Source organism: Chelonia mydas, chromosome 2, assembly GCF_015237465.2.
Source record: "Chelonia mydas isolate rCheMyd1 chromosome 2, rCheMyd1.pri.v2, whole genome shotgun sequence".
NCBI lineage: Eukaryota > Metazoa > Chordata > Testudines > Cheloniidae > Chelonia > Chelonia mydas.
Window position 1 is genome coordinate 63,944,592 of NC_057850.1, and position 10,775 is coordinate 63,955,366.

The window sequence follows — 10,775 nt, forward strand, 5'->3', positions numbered from 1 at the left end:
GCATGGGAAATGGGCAGGGTCACCACCTCCCTGGCAGAACCGGGTCCTGAGATCTGAGAACTCCAGCCATGACACAGACTCACTGAGACATACCCTAGCAAGTAGCCACAGGTACTGTAGCAACTGCAGCTGTGCAATTCTGCTCCCTCTGTGGGTGTTCCACATATTTGCTGCTTCTAGCATCCGTTTCCTTGGCAGCACTTGTACTGCGATGGAGATCTATTTATTGTGGAGGCCTGTAGCTGAACTTCCAGTTACTTTTAGCCCCTGCCATGCTTTCAGAAGTTGTCTTTGTGGCAAACTGCAAGGCATTCTCGCTGGATTTTTATGCTGGCTGTTATTTGTGCAAGTTAACTGTTATTATTTGTCCAGTGCAAATAATGTGTTCAGCACTGTGCAAGAAACAAAGATAGTCAAGAAGGACAGAAGTACTCAAGTGAGACTTGAGGGTGCCCAGTGCTTCACAGAATAGAGCCCACTGAGAAGACAGAACAAACTGGGACATCTAGAGGTCAAATTTTTCTTATTTTTAATATGAGCTAATTTACTGCAGCTAACATACCTTTTTGCCCATACTGTTTTTCCTGTGTGACAGAACATCCTAGCCCAAGCAAGATACTTAACCAAAAATCAGAAATTGTGCATAAGGAAATATCTGAGATTTCTATTTCAAAGACATTTTCTTACTGAATTTTCTAAGAGACAACTGATGGTACATTGCCCAGTGCTTCCTTTCTGGATGCACAATATGTCAGAGTTACAAGAATTTAATCCAGAAGAGTACATGAATTGGCAAAGAGCTTTTCAATTTCATGAACCTCAAATTTTGCTCTAGGTTTGAGACACAAATGCAAAGGTCCCTGTCATCTATGCTTCACACATTCAGGATGGAAGTTACGTCTGTGATAAACACTAGCAGATGTCAAGGCATTCTAGTGGCAAACAACATAATTTTTTAACCTTCCTCCATCAGGAAGCCTAGGTCTGCGCTGAAGAAATTGCAAATTCACAAATCATCTTCAACATCCTGTAATTCTGGGCTTACAACCACGCCTGTCTTCACTGGCTTTCAGCCTTTCGTCTCACCCTGCTTTTCTTTCTCCGTTGCAAGATGCACCCTCCTATCACTTTTCCCTAATAGAGCCTATTCCTAGTATTATGGATTCCGTTTTCAAATAGATTCAGTCAGTGGATGCATAGTCTATAACATGCCTGATTTTCTACATTGTAGCAGTATTGTGCAATTTTCTCTTTTCTATATAGATTTGGCTGACAAGTCATTTTCAGGCTTTGCACATTTTCTTACAGCTGTTGATCAATTAATATACACCAGTTGTTTACAAAACTACAAAATCTAATCTCATCCTAGAGCATTCATTCTCATTTTAGGATTGATTTCTATAGCTAAGCTTACCGTACCATCAAGATTTACATTTTGGGGGGGGTCAGTTAATGGCTAATGAGCATTATAAATGTTCATTTCAGACCCATTTCATTTGTTAAACACAGTGAAAGAAGAGAAAACTCCTTTTCTTTCTGGCCGATAGTTCCAGAGGTTTTCTTTAGTCATTGGTAACAGTGAGCATCAAACTATGACTGTTTCACTTAAATTAAGCTGGGAGAGGGATTGAGCAGGGAACAGTTTTTCAATAGTTTAGCCTTTCCTTTTAAGTGGTATCTTTCCCTAGGAGGGAGAAAGCCTCATAGCCCCAGTAACAGCCACTTCTTTTTAAACCAGAGCAGTTGCATGCATTGCTTTTCCGTTTTTGTGGGAGTTATAAACCAGGCCAGGTTCATTGCATTCCATTACTGGGACATCTTTCCTTATTTATAAAAATCCTGAAATTATTGTCGGTGGATGAACTAGTTTACAAGAAGAGCCTACAATGTTTCCTAATCCCAGTGTTGCAACAGTAGGCATAAGCGGCATTAAACGTTACAGGGCAGGGAGGGACGGAAAGCTTCCCCCCACCACACACACCCTTTTTGCCCCTGTGTAAGTCAACATTCAAATGTTAAAAAATATAAAGATTCTGGTTTTATAATGTGTAAAACCCCTACTAGTATTAAGGCAAGTCTATTGGAGATCAGCCCTAAATCTTCTCCCATCGTACTTAGGTCACAGAAAGAAACTATCCTCCCTCTTTCTATTAGAGGTGGAAATTGGGTAAATTGAGGAACATACAGATATATGAGCAAATAACAGAAGACCATCCTACATGTACACAGGGATTTGGAAGTGCAGTAGACATCCCAGAATGCAAGGTTTTTTGATCTCCTTAATCTGAAACATCAGAGATGACCACAGCTGGAGATGAGACATTGGGCGGGGGAGGCCAGACAGTTGAGGTGGCATGGAGCATTCTCTGTCTCAGGTACTTGGCTGATTCTTGCTCACGTGCTCAGGGTTTAATTGATTGCCATATGTGGGATCAGGAAGGAATTTCCCCCCACGTCAGATCAGCAGTGATCTTGGGTTTGTTTTGCTCTCCTCTGCAGTGTAGGGTGCAGGTCACTTGCCAGGATTATCTGGGGACATCTCACTTAATCATTTCCTTGCCACTGTGGGGGCCTCTAGCATTGGTGCACCTCAGTCCCTCTTAATCTCTAATTTTGATTGTTGGGTTTAGCGTCTGGGTGCTGTGTGGTATTGGTGGTCTGTGCTATACAGGAGGTCAGACTAAATGATCTGGTGGTCCCTTCTGGCCTTAAACTCTATGACTCTATTTGATAGAAATTTCTCATCTGTTTTTCATGTGTTTTTGCCCATTATATGCTTAATCAATTTTTCTCATTAGGAGACATGATTTTAAAGTTTTTGGCATTTTGTTAAAGAAGAGTTCCAAGTTTTACCTTCAACTGATGTAAAAATAAATCTCTGACTTTATCAATTTTTATGGAGAGAAAGTCCCCAAAATGGAAAGAGGTGATTTTTTTAAATAACCTAAATTTACACGTAGTAATTACTAGAACAGGAAAACAACTGAAATCCCAGCCAGTCATATCAGGTTCTACAAATAGAATGATTTTCCCCCCTGTACTCTAGGTAAATAAACACCTGGACCAAGATTTTTAAAAGTGAGGGCCTAAAATTAGGTTTCAAAATCCATATTTAGGCACTTAAGTATGTGGCCTGATTTTGAAAAGTGCAGAACAGCCAGTAGCTCCCTCTACCATTACAAATTGTAATCGAGCATCCCCCCACCCAAGGCAGAACAGGCTAATTTAGGTTAATTAACCTGATAGGCTGCACCTGAGGGAGAGCCAGGGCTTGAAAAGCTGATTGATGATGGAGCCCAGCTGAGAAGGAATGGGGCAGGGCTGTTATAAAGCCAGGAAGGTGGCAGCAGAAAAGGGTGATAGGGGAAGTAATCTGCAGTCACTCCCTGGGACGAGGGAGTTTGGGCTGGTAAACCCAGAGAGGGGGTGAGCCAGAAGATGTGGAAAGGAGTCCAGGGAAAGAGCAATGGGGTCTGAAAGCAGACCCCAGTTACTAGACAGAGACACTGCTGTAGTAGTTGGGGATCAGAAAGTGGTGGGACGCCCAGCCACCTCCGCTTTCCCTGGCCCTGAGTGACAGAAGTCGGTAGAGAGGTATCCAAAAACAAAGACTCCTTGACACCAGAAAATTCCACTACTTAGTGATGATCCTCCCATGTCCAGGTATGCCCGGGTTAATATAACATAACATACCGGCACAAAGCGGTCACATCAGGCTTGGAGGCTCTGGGTCTAGAAATAAGAAAGAGCTTAATAAGCCCATCCAGTCCAAATCACCTACGTAGTATGTTTTTTCTCTAGTGTTATGAAAGTTTTGTATCCTCTTAGTTGTTCCTAAATTCTTTTTTCATAAATTCGAAGGCCAGAAGGGAACATTATACTCAAATAGCCTCATCTCCGATATAACACAAGCCATAGAATTTGACCAACTGATTTCTGCATCAGGCCCATAATAGATGTTTGAACTAGAGCATATCTTCTAGAAAGACTTCTCAGTCTTGATTTAAAGACTTCAAGTGATGGAGAAGCCAACACATACCCAGGTAAGTTGTTTCAATGATCACTTATCCTGATTGTTGAAAATTTGCACTTTATTTCTAGTTTAATTTGTCTAGCTTGACCATCCAGCCATTGCCTCTTGTTATGCCTTTGTCTGTTAGATTGCAGAGCCCTCTTGTGTCAGCAGTCAGCTCCCCATGTGTCAGCAGTCAGCTCCCAATGTAGTCACTTATAGTCTGTGATCAAGTCACCTCTTAACCTTCACTTGGATAAACCAAATAGACTGAGCTTCTTTAGTGTCTACTGTAAGGCTGTTTTTTCCAGACCTCAGATCGCTCTTGTAGCTTTTTGCTGAACCCCTTCCAGTTTGTCCACACCATTTTATAATCGTGGACACCAGAACTTAACACGGTATCATAATAAGTCTCACTAATGCCATATATAGTGGTAATAATGTTTGCATAGTTCGATTTGATAGCCCCTGCTTCTACATCCAAGAACCGAAATTGCTCTCTTAGTCATGTTATCACACTGGGAGCTCATGTTCAGTTGGCTATCCAACCTGACCTGGTTGAATGGATCAGTCACAGGATGATTATGACCCACCAGTGTGATGCAGCTGTGAAAAAGGCAAAAGTATCAGGAGAGGTATTTCCAGTAGGGAGAGAGAAATATTAATGCCATTGTACAGGCACTGGTAAGACCAGGGTGAAAGTGAGCCGGTACGGGCTGGTTCGGCATACTGGTAAGAAGCCGGTACCGGCCCGTATGCAGCCCATGTTAAAGCACTGCCGCAGCAGTGCGTTAACATCCCTGCCCCTTTTGCCTCCCCCGTCAGGGGCACTGCCGGTAGGGTCCGTACCGGCAGGGCCACCGACGGATGGGTGGGGGTGGCGGGGAAGGGGCAGAGACGTTAAAGCACTGCTGCGGCAGTGTTTTAAGGAGGGTTCTTTGCCATGGCAGCACTTTAATGTCGTTGCCTCTTTTGCCCCCCCCAGGCCACCGACAGGGGGAGGGAGGTGCGGAAGGGCAGCTGCCCCGGGGCTGTCAATTTAAAAGGGCCCAGGGCTCCTGGCCGCCGCTGCTACCGCAGCAGTGGCCAGAGTCCTGGGTCCTTTTAAATTGCTGCCAGAGCCCTGGGCAGTGGGGTCCAGGCAGCACAGATGGGCTGGCTGGGGGAGGCTGACCCCCGAGGCCCCACTCCTTCCACCCAAGGCCCCGCCTCTTCCGGGGGCTGGAGCCAGCCCCCATAGCGGTAAGAATTTATTATTACTTTCACCCCTGGGTAAGACCTCATTTGGAATACTGTATACAATTCTAGTCACTCATGTTTAAGACAGATGAATTCAAACTGGAACAAGTGCGGAGAAGAGCTACTAGGATGATCAAAGGAATGGAGAGCCTGTCTTATGAGTGGAGCCTGGAAGAGCTTGGCTTGTGTAGGTTAGCAAAAAGAAGGTTGAGAGGGGATAGGATTGCTCTCTGTATAGACATTAATGGGGAAAATACAAGGGAGGGTGAAGAGCTATTTAAGCTGAAGAACAATGTTGGTAGGAGAACAAATGGATATAAACACGAACACATTCAAGCTGAAAATTAGAATAATGTTTCTATCTAAGGGTGAGATTCTGCAACAACCTCCCAATAGGAGTTATGGGGGGCAAACAACATAATTGGTTTTAAGAGCGACCTGGGAAAATTTGAGTGCAATTGTATGACAATTTGCTTATAATGGCAGGGGGCAGGACTCAGCTTTTTTTCTTTATTGTATATTAAAACTTCTGGTTTACGTTTTATGTTTCTAAAAGCTCATGCTTCAGGGTTTCAACTGGCCACTGACATGGGTCAGGAAGGGATTTCCCCACACTCAGTGTATTCTGGGGTTGCTTTTTTTACCTCATTCCTCTGAAGCATCTGGGATGGCCACAGCTGGAGATCAGACATTGGGTGGGAAGAGCAAATCCAAATTTCAGCAGAAGATTGGGTTCAGCTTAGACACCCGCAAAGGCTGAGGTTTAGTCTGCTTTGGACTAAATCAATTCACTGAATACAATATGGTTTTTTCCATTGATGCACAGCAAATGTACTGGGACTCCCAGTAGTGTGGATGGCAGTTACTAATAAATGGATGGACCCCAAAAAGTTCTGGACATTTCCTTAATTATTAAAATACTTTTTAAAATCTGTTCTTCAGTGTCTGTGTCTCCTTTAATGTAACCTCACCCTTCCACAATGGTAAACCAAGTGTGCAGACAGCCCATTATTAATCAAATACTTTTTTTATCCCAGCCTAAAAATAGGGATTGGTGACACCCAGCAGATATCCAAGAATTTCTGTTCCTAATGATATTATAGAGAAAATAAATCATAGATAGCAGGAGTGCGCTTATAGTCTTTCCCCCCTTTGTGCAAGTATGTCAAGGTCCCTGGTGCAGCAAAGCCAGCGCAGTTTTGCTGTCCAAAGATGTATCTGGTGTGGGAGATTAGGATTTGTGAAGCCGGTATTTGGATTGTGAACTGTCCCCTGTACAGTACAGAGCCTGATTCTCTTGGGACTCCCTGGATTCTGTCACATTGTGGGAGAGGGGTTTCTTCCTCTCTTCTTCCCTATTTTATTTCCTAGGCCCAGTTAGGTTATTGCTCTGGCTGATGCTGGGAATACAGTTTTGACTAAAGTGTAGTACTTCTCTAAGGAAGTGTCTGTGTGTGTGTGTGTGTGTGTGTGTGTGTGTGTGTGTGTAAAAAGGGCACCTTCTGACTCTGCAGTGTGTGTATTCACAGTAAGATCTGCTCACTTTCATGACAAAAGTTAGTTTTCAATACTGCTTACTCCCTTACAGCTGTGTGTGTGTGTGTGTGTATATATATATATATATACAGAGACACACCACGAATATATAGTTATATTACTTTTTGAAAAAATATATATATTCAAAAAGTTTATATATAAGTATCTCCCTAAATGAAAAAAAGTCCTATTTTGGGAGGAGAAACACTTTCCTGATCATGAAGCATGCTATTTCCAAATGCTGCTTAGACAGTCTTTTATTAGCAGATTTAAAATTAATATCACCTCACACCTATCTTATCCAACTCCAAGTACTGCTGTCAATGTTGTTTACTAAATTACAATAAACTGTCTGTGCTGGGTTGGCATCTGTCATACTAAGCAATGAAAAATACAGTAAAGGTGAGGAGACATCACAACTTCTAAACAATCAAATTAGACCAGTTGGCCTAGTGGAAAAGTGCTGCAATAATAATTTTGTCCATTTGTATTGTTTATTGAAATACACAGAGAAGCAAGGTTGAGACCACATACTCTGGCACCTGATTTTGCCACCCTTATTCACACTGGGTAGTATTTTTTCCTATGGGCAGTGCCACTGAGTTCACTGTGACTATTTGTTTAAGTCTTAACTAGTCTAAGGATGGTGGAATTATGACCTACATAACTTTGTCTCTTTTCCATTTTAGAGTGACAGTTGCACTCCTAAATTTTGGATTATGGAATAACAGCAACATACAAATTCAGACCTGTGGGGTGACAGTGCCATCAGCTGTTCTGAATCTATATAGCCAATATGCATTCCAGTGGTTAACTTGAGCCACTTTAGTACGTTGAGGGACTGTGGCTTTTCTTGGTGCTTGTATGCTTTCATTGTGAAATATGTGTTGTTCAGAGTTAGAGCTGTGTAAATAGTAAAAGGTAGCTCATATGCAACAAGTCCACGAGCTAAAGAATTGGTTCTTTACAGATCAAACTGATGTTTCCAAATGCTGCCACCAGAGGACGTACCAAGCACATTTTGTGTTGGATCAACATATACACAGATTAAAATAACCAGACTTTCCACCAGAGGTAGTATAACTTCCCTAACGACACTGGAAATTTCATTGTAAACAACAGGTCATAAAAAAAGACAGAACATAGTGAGAAGCAAAGAGGGTTGTTATGTGTTAGATTTTCTGATGCCTTGTTCCCAATAATTCTTGAGTCATTAGCATGATACTAAATGGCCCAAATGTCCGATTCATTACTTGAAAACACTGTTAATAGTGGGAATGTCTATTCAAGTCCAAAGTCCATTCTCCATTGCAGCTTCTTGAAAAGACAGCAGCCATTTTAGTGATTGAATATTTTTTCCCATTGCACTAATTCATGTGGTAGATCTGGGACAGTCAGCTATTTAGGAACAGCAAAGAATGAGGAGTGCTTAAAGTAACAGTCTAGTACAATGACAGGTTTCTAGTACAATGTTTACTAGACTGAAAAAGTGACTCCCAGTCATCTGAAAAATGGTTACTGTAAAAAGGAGTAGTAAGAGCCTCAGTGGTAGATAACAGGATAGCCTTTAAAATTGGTGTCTTAGAGCAAGGTCTGTTATCTTCTCAAAGCGAAATGTCAAAGACTACTTAATAGTTACATCCTATGTCAACAAGAAAGTATATACTTTGTAGCTGAAAAAGCACACTTCATCCCTCCAATTTTACCTGTTATTAAATAAATTGTATACTTCTAGACTACTACAAGTATACTTTAATATATGTACTTTGAGAATGTATCATACAGATAGATTTCAGGTATGCTTACCATGCACTAATTCTGCTTTTATACCTCATTAAGGATCTGACCCTGATCCCATACAATTGGCTCCAATAGTGCAAGATCAAACCCTAATTTAGCTATTTTTCCAGACCAGAAAAATTGATTGTGCTAACACATTGTAACCAAGATGATTTTTAACAGGACTCTGCATCTAGTGTAGGCTGAACAAACGATGTTTAAAAACTTTAGCTGGTTGTATTTTACTTTGACCATGACTAGCTAACATTTTAAAACATGATTTGCCCTTCTCACACTAAACAAAATCTTGTGTCTTATTTAAAACTGTCTTAGATAAAACACCTTAGCAAATATTTTAAACACAACCTATTTCCCTAATCCAGATTTGTCCTTATGGTAGTATATCAAATAAACAGAATATTGAAAGTCTGTGGAAAAAACATTATTCTGGGTGTATTACAAGTTGCAATTTCATTTATTTTTTATGGCTTTGTCAATATAAAAATTTGTAGAATAATTTTGTCCCAATTATAGTGTTAAGAGCAGCTTCAGTTGCAGTAATAAAAATAGTGGATTAACATTAATTTGACAAAGATATTATATTAGGAATAAAGTCATATAGTCAATACAGTGAATTCTGTTAACTAACAGCATATTATTTCCCACTAGGATTCATTTTTCAAACCCATCAGATTTTGTAAACAATATAACTAGTCACTTACTCCAACTTTGAACACAGGATGTCAGCCAAAAGCACATATATATGTCTGCTGGGACATGTAACACATCAGGTGGCCCAGTCTCTCCCTCTGAAGGTGGACGATAACTCACCAGCCAGTGTCTCCTTGCAGCAGGACCAGATAACAGAAGTAATCTGTAGCCCATAAAATCCTCTGGCAGTTTAGTACCCTACTTTTGTTGTGTGTCTACAAATCATAAAGCTGTTTCTATAGTCCATTATGGGAAATCCCTATTTAGGGTACACACACACTTAAATGAGCAAAAGTCAACCAGTATCAAAAGCATGGATATAGCACAGCTCAAAGTATTAGTTGTCTGGCTTGTTGTGGTCCAGAACTTGGGCCCAGACCCTCAGAGATATGTAGGCTCCTAACTTCTATTGCATTGTAATCAATACCTGTAAATACCGATGATGATCAGGGCTGATTAGTCACAAAACAATCCCTACCCTCCTAAAACCTTATTCATGGGTCCAGTTAGACTCAGTTGTCAGGGGAGGATCAGGGGTTGACTCTACTCTATCTGTGTGCTCCAGTCCAAAGAAGTCCACACCAGCAGGTTCTACTCCAATGTGAAGCTAGTGGTCCAACTCTGTAACATCGACTCTGCCCCTGGTGGTCTGGTTGGTCCTTGTTGAAAAGTCATGTCTGCACCACCCCATCTCTCAGGTCTTAGTGAAACCAGATCTGAACTGCCACCTCAGGTCCAGTCAGGTCCTTGCTATGAAGACAGATCTGTTCCACTCCCACTGGCCTGGTCCGGTCTGGTCCTGTCCAGTCTAATCCCACAGAATCCTTCCACACTGGGTTCAGAATCTCCAGAGGCGGGCGGAACCTAGAGCAAAACACAACCCTTGCGAAAAGTCTCTGAAATAAAGTAGATGTCTAGGGCAAAGCACTCTCCTCTTTCTTGTGCAGCTTGGACCCCATTCCCAAAATATAGTCCACTGCCTATACTCTTAGGGCAACTCTCTTATGCCAGGGTATATTAGGCACAAGTCTTTTGGCCTTCCATGAGTACAAGTGCAATAACAATTGTGACGGGGCAAGGCCAGATGGCTATAGAAAAGTAGTGGGAGATAGATATATTAGCTCCAGGCTAAACAAATCCCTGGTACGAGGATAAGTGAAATGGCAGCTGCTCCAGGTCCATTAAGACACCTGGGGCCAATTAAGAACTTTCCAGAAGGCAGGGAGAATGCTAGGTTGATTGGGACACCTGAAGCCAATCAGGAGCTGGCTGAAACTAGTTAAAAGCCTCCCAGTTAGTCAGGTGGGTGTGCATGTCAGGAGCTGTGGGAGGAAGTTGTGCTGTTGGAGAGACTGAGTAGTACACACCATATCAGACACAAGGAAGGAGGCCCTGAGGTAAGGGTGAAGTGGAGCTTGGGGAAGTGAGGGCTGCTGTGGGGGAAGTAGCCCAGGGAATTGTACGTCATGTTTCTAAAAGGTCAGCTACCATAGCTGAT

At 42.0% G+C, this 10,775-nt stretch overlaps 1 long non-coding RNA gene across 1 annotated transcript; it reads left to right on the plus strand.

Moving 5' to 3' along the window:
* Positions 1-3,375: 3,375 nt before the first annotated feature.
* Positions 3,376-7,620, plus strand: LOC122464235. The gene is made up of 3 exons (XR_006288177.1): positions 3,376-3,663; positions 3,862-4,043; positions 7,477-7,620. It is a non-coding gene; the product is annotated as an uncharacterized LOC122464235 (long non-coding RNA).
* Positions 7,621-10,775: the final 3,155 nt, after the last annotated feature.